The sequence below is a fragment of the Lycorma delicatula genome, chromosome 9 (genome assembly GCF_047948215.1).
Source record: "Lycorma delicatula isolate Av1 chromosome 9, ASM4794821v1, whole genome shotgun sequence".
In the NCBI taxonomy this organism is placed as follows: Eukaryota; Metazoa; Arthropoda; class Insecta; order Hemiptera; family Fulgoridae; genus Lycorma; species Lycorma delicatula.
Window position 1 is genome coordinate 34,607,490 of NC_134463.1, and position 14,254 is coordinate 34,621,743.

At 28.2% G+C, this 14,254-nt stretch overlaps 1 long non-coding RNA gene across 19 annotated transcripts in view; it reads right to left on the reverse strand.

Moving 5' to 3' along the window:
* Positions 1 to 331: 331 nt before the first annotated feature.
* Positions 332 to 14,254, reverse strand: part of LOC142329661 (uncharacterized) — a 145,038-nt gene continuing 131,115 nt past the window's right edge. For 2 of the 19 annotated variants that reach the window (XR_012757550.1, XR_012757556.1), the window contains exons 2-4: positions 6,890 to 6,986; positions 2,008 to 2,083; positions 332 to 636 (exon numbers count right to left, since the gene is read on the reverse strand). This is a non-coding gene — a long non-coding RNA (uncharacterized LOC142329661). Of the gene's footprint in view, positions 637 to 2,007; positions 2,084 to 3,637; positions 3,662 to 3,764; positions 3,789 to 3,952; positions 4,099 to 4,797; positions 4,822 to 4,980; positions 5,009 to 5,213; positions 5,253 to 6,889; positions 6,987 to 7,642; positions 7,658 to 7,704; positions 7,720 to 8,455; positions 8,471 to 9,977; positions 10,013 to 13,642; positions 13,658 to 14,254 lie in introns of those variants that run through there. The other 17 variants (XR_012757549.1, XR_012757560.1, XR_012757554.1 and 14 more) reach the window with 16 other exon arrangements.

Sequence of the window (14,254 nt, forward strand, 5' to 3'; positions counted from 1 at the left end):
CCACTAAAACGATATTTAACATTATTTTTAATAGAATTTTAAGAAATTGAGTCCATTATCATACAATTTATCGCATACGAGTGAAAAATTAAATAGACTTAAAAGGATACCTTGCAATAAGTTTGTTAAATTACGGCATATTTATGAATTTCACAATTGCATTTTATTATGTTATATGCAATTATACTTTAATGTATTATGGGAGATCGTTTTTCATTTTGTTGGAGTAAATATATAAATGAAAACTTGAAAACTTAATTCCTGAAAAGAAATATCACTAACTTAACAATTTTAACTTGAATTTTTAAGAATTTAAAAAAAACATGTAAAATATTTGATGGATAATTAAAACTTTATTAATAAACTGTTAAAATTAAATTTTGAAATTTTTTGTTGTCATAAACTTTTTGTAGTACATAACAAAACTTAGATTTAATTTCCCATAATATCTATAAAAATTTTCGTAAATTGTGCCATTTTTTAAAGTTGTAATCCAAGTCCAAAAATCTTTTTTTTTTGAAACGATTCTTTGTAATGCCAAAAATCCTTTAAGTCCATTATTTTTTTATGTAATCCGTAGCCAAAAAATCATTGTTATTATTACTGATGCGTTTCCATGATATGTTACCAGAAATTCTGTAAAACAAATAACGTATTTATTTCAATGAAAAATAACAAAAAATAAATAAAAAAATGTAATAATTGAATAATTTGTTATTTTTGCTGTCATTGGACAATTGAAAAATACAAAAATTTAAAGTTTAATACTATGAAGTAAATTTGTATATAAAATGAATCTGAATAATTAAAATTACTTAAAAACAAGCAAAATAAAATTTAAATAAAATTTTTATTTTTCCATAAAATTAGCATTCCGAAAAAGGATGATAATACTTTTTCTGTACTTTACAGCAACCTCTTTTTCTCTTAAAAAAAAAAAATAAATAAAAATAATATCAAATTAAAATTTTGAGAATGATTTGAAATCTACCGAATTATTTTTAACATAATTCAGTTCTGATATCTCCATACTTATTCAATTTGTGATAATAAAAACATTTATCTTTAATATTACCAATTTTGTATTTTTCTAAATATATATTATTAATTTGTCTGTTGACTTAATTTTCGAAAAAATATCCTCTAAAAATATTCTTTTGAGTATATGCAACGATTTGAATAACAACAATAAATATAATATTATGAAACCCCCCGACTGTTAAGTATGATTTTTATCCACCCAGTCACAGCGTTTACCAGGACAGAAATAATTTTAAGTTAAAATATTTAATTATTTTAATAAAACAAAGTTTTCTCCTTTTTCGAATTTCTTATTTTACGTGAAATATCTTTCAGATTATAGAAAAAGTACGAATCATCAGGTCTATTCAGATATAATCATTTTAACACCGTAAATTTGCGTTATCTTTTAATATTGGAAAATTATTTTATATGTACATTAACTACGAAATAGATATATATTATATAATTATATTATTATATTATATTATATTATAGTTATATTATTATATAACTAGCATAGAATAATAGTGAACATGTATGCTAAATTACGATTAAAATTTATAGAAAATTAAACGTTTTTTACGACTAAAATTCCTTAATAGTTTCATTTGTACTTCTTTATAGAATAGAAATATGAAATTTATATCTTAAATAATAAGGCCTTTATACCAAAAATTAAATTTTTTTTATATAAAAACCGTTTAACGCAATTTTGTGAATAAAAATAACTTAAAAGGAAACTTACGTTGAACAGTAAAATCTGTTAATTTACCTAACCAACAGAAACACTTGTACAAGCAGGCCGTACATTTAATTTAATAACGATCAAATCTAAGTAACAAAAAGTATTTGTTATAATTTTTATAAAAACATACATTTAAATAAAATTATTTAAACACGATTATTATACGTATAGTTAAACTATATATTTTTAGTATTAATTTTTGTATAATTAACTTCATTAAGAATAAATCATAAACTTACTAGATTGAGCCGACAACGGCGATGTTGATGCAATTCCTTTCCTTGCCCATTGTTGAGATTTTTTTAGATTTGAAATCTAAAAAAGATAAAAGTAAAATTTACTATTTCCAATTAACAAAAAATAACAGATTTTATGTTATGTTCTTGAACTTGTTCATAACATAATTTTTTTATATTATAATTTTATTATAAAAATTTCCTTTTTAACTGAACCGAAAAAAATAAACCTTATTTTATACTACAAAAAAAAAATGTAAACAATAAAAATGTATTATCAGGTCCAAAACAAATTTGTACCGAACGTGAGTTAAATCTAGAGGGTATTATATTTCTATCTTACGTTACTTCAATTTATTCTTAATACAGTTTATTTTATTAATAATATCGCCATATTTTTAATCGATAAAAAAGTTAATTAAATTTTTTTATATGTGACTAGTGATAATTTGTTATGTCTTCTTTTTTCTCATGTATGACTTGTGACAATTTTTTTATACTCACTTGCTTGTTCTGTTTTGTTAACCATTTAATTTATTGTTAAATTTTTATTAATTACATTTTTATACGTTGTATTTTTTATTGTACTATAGGGTGTTTAACCTTTAATTTTGTATTGGAAGGTATCACTGGATGCCTGTCTATCACGTCATTACTACTCTGTACAATTTAATTTAATAATTAAGTGATATTGTACAATTTAATAATTAAGTGTAGTAATCAATAATAATGAAAATGATACTATATAATTTCAAAACATGTAAAATATTCATATAATGAACATTGGTGAGAAAAGTTTTTTTAATAAGCTTCTCTAAATAAAAATCTATTTCGAATAAACCAAAAACGTTTTATAAAAATTGTAGGTATTTTCGCGTTTTAGTAGTAAACGTACTACACACTGTTTAACTTTATGGATTTCAAGCTTAAATAGTTTTTTTTTTTATTGTTTTATTTAGCTAATTATATATATTTATCTTATAAAAAATCATCCATAATTTTTCTTCCCATTTTTGAGAATAATATAGTCACGTAATTTCGTGTATTTTTGATACTTTATTTTCATTGCCTACAACACACTTTGTTTTACTAAAATATAGTATACTTATAACAATATTTTTCTAAATTTAAAAACTTACAAGAACTAAATACTAAACCATGAAAACTTCTAAAGAATAAATTTATTTTTTCATCTGTGGTACCAAATTCAAAAAGTCAGGATTTAAAAAACTCTAAATTTTTGTTTAGCAGGGTTTAATAGAGATATGAATTTTGTGAAATTTTTCACATATAAATCCACACACACACACACATATATATATATATATATATATATATATATATACATATACATATATTACATTACTAGACACAATATATATTTCGTTATTAAAAATATTAATAATTTTTCATTTTCTCATTATGAACCCCCTCAAAAAAGTAATATATATTACTGTAATGTTTTTATCATCTTCCTCCCTTCCTTTATAAATAAAGTACTTAAAAAATATAATTTAAGTTGTAAATCTGTTTATAAATTCAGTTAAACGTTTTTGTAAGTAACCACAATATCATTCTCAAAAATATTATAAATAGACTTCAATAAAATTAATTATAAATCATTTTACCCTACCCTAATAAACAGACTGTTGATGCCGTTAATTTTAGATTTAAGCAAACCAATATTTAATATAATCCTCTATCATATAAACGTAAGCACACATTTATATATAACTATTAATTACGGTTCTAATACTTACCATAGCAGTGTATTAATTTAACAGTACATAATTAAATCTAACTTTAAAAAATGAACTAACTCCATAATAAAATCGTTCAAAAATTATGTATTTTTCTAAATAAGTTGTACAATTACTAATGGAAACTTAAAAATCACTTATCCTATTTTAAAATAAATCATCTTAATAAAATTTAAAACTAAACTCACCAAAAATATTTTTTTTTTTTATAATATAAGCTTATAATAAAATATGTTAAAAATAAAATTAAAATAAGGTACCTACCTTATTTATTGTATGACTTTATCCATAACTAAACTGCGGTTAAAACGCTGTATATATACTCTTATTACAACTACAAAAATTAATGGTCTGATTTTAATTAGCCAATCAAATTAAAGTATTATTGGTATAAAATTAAAATAAAAAATTTAAAGGTCATCGTAAATAAATTTACTTTATCTCATGATAATAAAACGAATACACACACTCCTGACAGTAGAAGTATAAATAAACAAAGACATTTGGCAAAGAAAATGATGTAATATCATTATAATATGAACGCTGTTTATTTTTTATTTTTTTTAAAACAAGATAAAAATAATAAGTAATAAAATGATTATTTACAACAATAAACCTAATTAATCAGTACCATTGTAATAATAATAATAATAATGTACTCTTTCTATTAAAAATACTTTTTATTCAACATTAAAAAATAATTTTAATTACTTCACAACGCCATATGAAAGATGTCGTATATTTAAACATAACATTTTATTAAATAACAGAGGTTCATTCGAATCGCGTAATTTAACGACTCAATATAATATTTTGTAAGCATAAATATACCTTTCTCGCGACTCGAATTGTTTGGGTTTATTTTTAAAATGGTATATGATTAATAAAAATTTTCAAAAAAATCAATTTGAAAAATGCTTTAAAAACCAGTACATTAAAAATGCTTCATAATTACATGCATTTAATTATAATAATAGAACCTGTATAATCTGTTTATTGAAATACAATTCACTAAGTTTGTACAGAAACTTACAGTTTCTTTTTTTCTTTTTTTATCTCAAATCATATTTACAATCGGTTTCGTAGGTTAGAGATTATAAGTAAATTTCATGACAATAATCAAGTTATAAAGGAGTTTCTCTTGAAAACCCTTAATTAAATACATTCTAGACATCAGTAATAAATCAAAGGTAGCTACGCAGCTAAACAGTATCACCTACTAGTGCAGGTATTCGTCAAACGTCCTTCAGAAAGGTTCTAATAAAACACTGCCTCCTAATAGGCCAGTACAAATGTATTTTAATAACAGAAATGACTAGTGAATATAATTATATGATTTCTGTATAACAGAATAGAATGCGCTAGAAAAATACATGGAAATAATAAAAAGAGTAACGTGCAAGAAAAAACTACATTTTGAATAACAATTTGTTTTTCAGCTTCATTTACCTCGCTTCCCGGAGCCGGAACAGCATCTAAGCATAACTCAGCTACAGGGGGTGTCTTTGCCTCAAACTACCTCGGCATAACACAAGGTCCCGCCCAAGTAGTCGGGACTCGGTCTTGCAGTACATGACACGCCTTTAATGAGAGTACCCCCAAAGACGTCCCTTCACCGGGACTCCGGTCTAATGCCCTGCCTCTATAATGGGAAACCCCGAGATACCCCACCTGAACTACGGTCTTACATTCCCTCCCCCAGAGGTGCTGCGAAGGAGTCCCCGTCCAATCATTAATGGTGGGACGCCGGAGCCTCCCACCCCTTCTGGACGGGGCTGTCCCCCACAGACACCCATCAGTACTGAGCAGGCGCCGCATCTTCATGTCGCAGCTGAAGCTTTGCATCCCCTACCCCCGGAGTGCATGTCTACGCAATCGACAGGAAGGACAGCCAGCCTCTCGCCGGCAGTCCTTCCGTAGATGATCGGCCTTACCACAGATAAAACAGTGGCCGCTACTATCTGGCCCGGTATTTTGTGAAATAAAAAATATACTCAAGCGATAAATCTCGTAAGATAAAACCTCGTACATTCATGTAACAATGTAAACTGATTTAAAGTTGAAATTTATAACGTTTTTTTAAACAAAAATTATGAAACTATTTTACTATTCGAAACCACTTTTTACGAAACTATTTTTACGCTTAGTTTGTTGCCTTGAGTCTTTTTATCCGACTCAGCCTTTCATCCGTAGGTCCTGGGTTCGAATCCGGGTCAGGCGTGGCATTTTTCACACGCTACAAATGTTCATTTTCATTGAGAAAAACTACAGAAGTAGTCGGTGCCCGTCATCTCAAAATAAAATTATTTTTTACTTCTATTTTTATATAAATGCAAATACACCTACAAATACAAAAAGCTATTCCCAAGAATAAAAAAAGAAAAACTTAAGCTGTAAAAAAAGGGACAAGAAAATACGAAAACTACTTAGATAATCTTCTACGAGACTCAAGTTAAAGGTTTCTGGAATACAGGAATATTTTCATTTTTTTTTAACCTCGTTAACTTATATTTTTTCAATTTTTGTACATAGTGTCAGAATATTAGGTGATAAACAGAAAAATTAGGAACTCTGCCTACCTAAGGTTCCACATGACACGATCAACAGATTACTATTTGGGAAGAAATAAGTAAAATATTTAAAGTATATAAGTCAAGTAAAAAATTAAGTTAAAAAATTCTTCCCTATGAGTAAAATTTTGAAATATGGGATGAAAAAAGCAAAAAAAAAAAAACTAACTCCCTGAAATGATCTGCCCAAAAACCGTAGTTTTTGTTATAAAAAAGTTACGGATTTCAGTTTTAAAAGAACTTTTATGAATTTACATTGTTACATGAATCCACGAGGATTAACCTTACGTGCAGTATACACATTTTATTACATATTTATTTTTCAAAATGTAGTCTTATCTTGTACGGTACTACTTTTATTGTTTCTTCAAAAAATTTGAATTCCCCATGAAATGAAACTGCCCAAATACGTAACGAAAGTGACATATTCATGTAATTGAGTCAGTACAAGAATGTAATTTTCGGGAGTCCCTTTATGGGAGTTTTAATAAATTTCAATAAAGGTATGAAACCCAAAAATCTAAGGAACGTTTATGTAAAAATAAAAATACCTACCCTTTAAATATAATTTTGAGAAATGAGATCTATAAAATCCGTTGTATCTTCTTATTTCCATGGTCAATAGTAGTCAAAATGAAATAAAATCAATGTCCTATAAACAGAAAATATCATCATACCAAATTTCATCCAAATCAGACCATTTATTTAACATCAATTATTTAACATCAATCAAAAAAATAGGTTAACATGTATACATGCATATGTACGTAACTAAAAACATTCCGAAATTTTCCACAGCTAAAATTGTATTTTTTTTTTTTATAGAAGGGATTTTTTATTTAGTCATGACCTACAAAAATCAAACCTAAAATTTGACTCGATCAGTATACATTTTTTTTTTTCTATTTTTCCCCCTCTCCACCGAATCGGATTCCACAGTGAAGCATAACACAATCCAGGGAAGTGTCCTTTTATAATCCGGCTGGATCTTACCTATTAATACCTGCCTCTAACTCCCAGAGTAGGGTTACCAAGCCCGAGTATGTCATTCCTGTTCCCCCACTCTAGGAGCCAGGACTCGGTCTTTATGTCTTGTTTGCCTCAAACGAGAACACCCAAAGGAGTATTCTTGCCGGAACTACGATCTTTTCTACAAGAGGACAAGAAATACAAGAGGACATCACTGCTACCCATCTTTGCATGCACAAACGAATAGCAGCTCAGCAGGGAGCTGTCCCTCATCCCCTAGTTGCAGCCCTTCTGTTTAAGGACCCGTGTGATAAAATAAGATATAGCACGGAATCGTACCTCATTTGTCAATATACGACTCACGATACTCTCCACCGTAAGTGGTCCAGTAATCAACTCACATTGCAAGCGCTCCCTGTCCCAGGTCCGATAGGCGAACACGACATATCCCGGAGTGCCTGAACTGAAAGCTGTGGTGCGCAATCAGTTTGAGGGCGAGAAGATGTCCTCCGTTAAAGCCACTGCTGGCTAGGAACGGAGGGGGTGGTGTAGCGACCGGACACGCTACGAGGTGGGATCTTCTCCCCTCGGGGGGGAATCGAGATACCCCGGAGTGTCGAGCTCCCCGCAGGATAAAAAAAGTGGTCATCAGCCCGAAATCGAAGGTTCAAATCAAAGTAAAACTTAGTTACTTTTATACGGATTTGAATACTAGACAGTGGTTTCCGATTTAATCTAGTAGTTGGGGTCCAGTTAACCCCACATCTCAGGAATTTCGCTTGAATCTGTACAAGATACGTCATATTTGTAAATGAGGCTACAACTTCACCTCATTGAGCTATGGGAGTCCATGGAAGGACTGCTTATTTACTAGTTGAACAGAATGCAACTTACACATTAGAAATAAAAAAAAGAAATGAAAACAAACTTTTATTCATATTTCACTTTAATGCAATCCCATAGGTTTTCTTTAAATAAATTTAAATTCCCAAAAATGAAGTAAATAAATTTTTAAAGAATTCTTTCAATCAAGTGATGCGTAAACTATACTTCTCCAGAGACGAAGATTTTTTATTTCGTGAAACAAAGAAAAAGCGTTGTAAATTTAATAATTTTATAAAGATATCTATTTTGTAACTGAAAACTGCTAACCTTAATGGAAAAACACACTTATTCATTACAAATTCACAATCACAAAACGCTGTTATTAATTAATTGGCTTTTATACTAGCCATATCACGATTATTTTATGAGACTTAGCAAAAAAGTCTATGAAACATGTCCATTGTTCTAAATGAAAATATTTTAAACATATGTTATTAAGAAGAGTTCAAAACTAATAAAAGGGTGTCAATAAAGTGGATCTGTATTAAATAAATTCATTTATAAGTGCACCTGAATACCCGTACAATTTTGTAATATAAAAATAATTTTGCACACCTTAAGAAAATAAAATTAGTTATGGCTTTTTTTAATTAAAGTTACTTTTAAATAATTATTGATATTATTAATTTAGATTTTTACGTCGTTTTATTTGGTTTTCCTGATTAAAAAATAAACAAAACTCATAGCACAGTTACAATTTCCCCTACTTCCTCGGTAAGATTATAATCATATCTTGCTTTACTCTTGCTTTTACTTTTATTTCTATCATCAAATTTCCTTATTCAATGTATTTTAATATGACATATCCATCACAACTTAGTTTAACCTACTTTGTCTCTTTACAAAGATTTATTTTTAAACAATTTCTCTTTTCTTCGGTTCATTAAAAGACGATATTTTATAAATCCACCTGACTGTAAACATCAATACCTGCTACTTTCATATCTGCTTTTCAATGTTTTACTACTATGAATTAATACAGGACATAACTTTTTACAAAGTGCACAAATTTGGATGAAATTTTCTTTTAAACAGTACAGAATGATTCCTTAATGATCCCATCCCATTATCAAGCAGTACTGAAATTTTTTTTTCTCAATAACAATTATAATTACAACCGACTCTCCTGCGGAGCCATAAGTAAGTTTCCTGACAAAAGCACGTGATAAGAAGGTCCTTAAGGAACCCACAAAATAAATAATACACAATAAACAGTCGCAAGCAAACTTAAAGTCAGATATGAAATATCAAGCTCAGTCATAAATCACAAACCAATAATTTCAGCACCATATAATTCACAAAACAAACATTAATAACAAATAAAAAAGAAAAAGAAAGAGAAGTGACAAGAAATTAGATACGACACCACTAAACTTGACGGTGTTAGATTCCAAACTGTTACCCAGACCCTAAGTCGAATACATGGGCTCGTTTCAACCGTCGGACGTCTCTGCTGTTATCGAGTAGATTAATTGCAAAATAGTTTACATGATTCTCAAGCCTCTGCAGGTATTTGACGTTGCGCTGTTGTGCAATCTCACGAACCGATGGGAGCTCCAGATAACCCTGAATCTCATCATCGTGAACCACGGAGCTTCGGCAATTTCCCTCGCTACTTTGTTCTAAAATCGTTGTATAATTTCCACATTACTAGTACTAGCCGTTCCCCACAATTCCAAACCGTACGTCGCAGGATAGTCTTGCATTACGGTCTTTTTTGATAACGTGAGGCCCGAAAATTGATAACGTATACTGAAAATTTAAAAAACATTTGTTACGTAAAAAATACCCATGTAGGCAGTAGAATGTATTAGAATGCTTCCGTATTGAATACGAGCATTAAATTACTTGACACGTTGTTTATAAACGATTATATCTTACATCAGATCTCTCATTTCGTAATTTCTCACATTGACATTCTCCTACAATAGTAAATCGATATAAACGTTCTTCAGGGGTTTCATTAGAAACACGTTTATGAATCAGCGAAAAATAACGTATGATTTTTATCCTTAAGTTTCATTTGAAAGACGGTTATGAATCAAATCATGTCGTTAATGAAGGTCATGTCCTTCACTTCCAAACTGAGTTTTTTTTTTGGCAACTTACACTTTATGTATTCCAGAATTTTAGATAGGCTCTGCTAATGTACAATATCAGACTCTTATTCTAAATCTTATTCATTCTTTCCCATAATTTTTAAGTCTTTTGAACGAGCCTGTTTTGTAGTCTCTTTTTTATCCTTCTACATATTTCCGCTTCGAAGAAGTTACAAAATTAAAAATAATAAAATATAAAGCATTTCGAAAAAATTGACACGACTCCAAAAACAAAAAAAAATAACATTGCACTGAAACAGAAAACTTGTTGCTTATGTGTAGAGTGTACTCGTTATATATATTTCATCAATTTACAGTTATAATAGTTTAATTTTCTTACAAACCGAAAATACTTTTTTTAATATTAAATTAAAAAAAGTTTTACCTGTTTTAGTTTTTCCATTTAATTTATCATAATTAAATTAATTTAATGTATATCTTGCGAAAGACTGCGCAAGAATTATTTTTAATGTTTCCTTTTTCTTTTTGGAGTTGGTTTTACAAAAATGTTTTATTTATAAGACTTAACCGTAAATTAATCTAAAAAAAATTATAAATAATAAATTTTGTTTTTAACAAATTTCAAAATTAATAATCATAGAAGTATGAAGGAGAATTAGGTACAATTACAAATGAGGTTGGATTTATCAACATAAATTTATGAAACAAACTCTAAAATCTAACTTATTTTGTGTGATTTCCATCAAAGCGTACACTAAGAGAGTAGTTTATCTTTTCACTAACATTTTCTTTCGTTTAAAATGACGAAATAAAAAGCTAGTCTTTGGGAATTTGTAAAACAAATCATTTGATAAAAAATAATTTTGTTCTGCGTTTAATTTGTTCTACCTCTTTTCCTATTAGTTAAATTATAATACCATAAGAAAATTGTGTAAATATCTAACATTTTTGTACGGTGTTAATAATATTTTAATTTTTCAATTGTTGTGCTATATATCAAATGTGATGTAACAAGCATGTCATGCGTAATTAATCTGAAAAAAAATCATTATAAAACTAAATTTTATTTCTAATAGAAATTTTCAAAATACGTCATACAAATTGATCAACTGTAATGTCACGCTATCAAAAAACAATTTTTTTTTAATAGAATTAATGTAATCAAAAATACAATTTAAAAAAAAAATTTATCAGCGGTTCAGAACAAAGAAAGACCACAACAAAAGAAATATTATTACATCAGTAGATGAGTTGTATTATTTACGCTATAAGTTTTTTTTTTTATTTTTACTAATTAATAAATTTAATTTTTTCAACTCAATTATGATGGCTGATGTAACTTTTATAATATTTTATTTTTATTAAAATTATAGCAAACCCGGCAATGCTTCGCTGTTGTTACATTTGAGTATATATAAATATATATATATTAAATGAACACAATTGAAAGTTTGATAAAAACATTAACAAAATGAACATTATGAAATTCATTTTTCCCCCTTTCTTTTCTTCCCTTTCCTTGTCCCTCTTTCCCCCATTTTCATTTTCCTGTTCTCCTTTCCCCATTTTCATTCTTACTACATTCCCTCTCCCCATTTTTCATTTCTCTTTCCCTTATTTCTCTGTTCCCTTTCCTTCCCCATTTCTCTTTCCCTTATTTCCATGTTCCCTTTCCTTTTTCCCCCGTTCTCCTTTCCACTTTCCATTTTCTTTTCCTGTTTTTACTTTTCCCTATCTTCTCTTTTTTATTTTTTCCATTTTCCCCTTTTTCCCTTTTTACCTTCTACCATTTTACCTTCATCGATTTTTCCCTATTTCCCTTTTCCGATTTTTCCCTTTCTTCCTTTTTCCCCGCGCATAAATCGGTCCAGTAGTTTTTTAGAATATAGCGGACACACATATCGGAAACATTCAAATGGAATCGTAAAATATTTAATATAGTGTGTGTTGCATTTACATCCGACAGATAGCGCTGTTTTTCAAAGAAAACATTTTTTACCTGTCACAGGTGTGACATCTAACGTTTATAAATAGTAGGTATATAAAAGCACGCGCATATTCGAATGCAACGTTGTGTAAAAATTTTAAAGCAATCGGTGAAGAACATCGGAGATTTAAGATTTTGAACAAACGAATATTTACATTATTATTTATATAGATTTTATTTTTCAAATAAAATACGTATTGTATTGGATATAGTACTTGATTCTAAACTAAGAAAACTGGGTGTACAAAAATTTGTTCCGTTTTACGTAATAGAAATATTTGTAAAATGTGATTCAAACTACCTGTCTTATATATTGATCAAAATGAAATAATAATGGAATGGAAATATTATCAGGCCTTTAATTCCATTTAAAAATTTTTGAACCAACTCCCCCGTACGCCTTAAAAATTACCATTTCATACGTCAAATATTTAAGATTATTATAATTATTATTAAAAGCATGTTCCAAGAGAGAAATAAATTAATTACTACATAAAACTATCTGTCCGTCTTTCCCACGGTGGTGCCTGCAAGGTTGTTACAAGAAGCAAAAATAAGATTCACTTTCTCATAGAGTAATGAGGAAATCCAATGGTAAACAAGAATGAAAGTATAAGGTCAAAATATAATTAAAAATTTGGTTAGTTTTGACGTCGATGATGAGCAGCAACATGCTGAAGTCGACAATACTATTTTCAGAACTGTCCTGTATGTAATTTCGTGTAGTTATCATTTTAGTTAATGGCATTTAACATGCACTGAAAAAAACACATCTACATTATTTCATGGGGACAGTCACCCCAAGAAATTTTTAAATATAATGCTTTTATTTTATCAGATCTTTTGAGTTTTATATAACATTGAAAAAACTAGTTCATCTAGATTTTTTACTTTCACGGCGAATGCAGCTAGAATACCTACATTAAAGGGGAAAGTACAGCAATCATTGTCCATTGTCAAAAATGAGGTATCGGGTTTTTTCCAAATCTTTACGTTTTAGGATTCATTTGTTTATCTAGTCAAAAAAACATATGTATGTATGTGTAACACGCTCTAATAGTATATCAGAAGTTAATTTGATGATGTTGAGTCGTTTTTGAGTTACATTCAGCTTAAGATCGAAAATGTTTGAGCGTGGCAAGTTAGAAGCGTGATTCTTCATGATGCTGCAAGTTTGAACGTTATCGTTTCTTTTTATAAATGTTTTAAATATTTACCAATAGGCAGTAACACAGGATTGTTAATTTACTAAAATAAAATAGTAAATATAAATATTTAAATGAATCATATTAACTATCGTATTTATTTTATATAAGATTTTTTTTTTTTATTTTATTAAATTAGTTATAATAATTTAACTTTTGTTATAAACAGGAAATATATTTTAATATTAAAAAAAAATTATACCTCATTTAGCTTTCTCTTCTTTTTTTGGTAAAATTTTAGATTAGAAATACTTGGATAACTTTTCAAACAAAATAAATTAACGAAAAGTCCGGTGGTTTCCTTGTGCAGAACTGCGTAAGAGTTTTTTTTGTTTTAGAACAATTAAAATGTTTTTTCATAATCTGCAGGTTATAGTTATAAGAAAATGTTATGAAATCCTAATTAAACGTTTTCAAGGAAGCTTCCGTTTTTCATCTAATTAATTTTAATGGTTTTTTTTTTTTTTTTTTAATTCTTCATGAACCTGCAATAAAATATTTGCGTAACTCAATGTTCACTCATTAATATTCTATTCTAACAAAAGACTTCAAAAGAATGAAAATAACAATTTATAATACTTTTGATAAAAATATTTTAAATTTTATAATGAGGTAACGATTTCTATTTTTTGCTTTCATGCACAGAATTAGGTGAAAACAGGGAACTAAAAAGTAAAAAAATCATTTGTTTCCAAGAAAATTACTTTTAAAAAATTTTCTATTATTGCATGATTAAAAATAAAAGCGTGGGGCGCGCTCTAGAATACGACCTTTTAATTATAGCGCGCCCCACGCTTTTCACCGAAATTTTTTT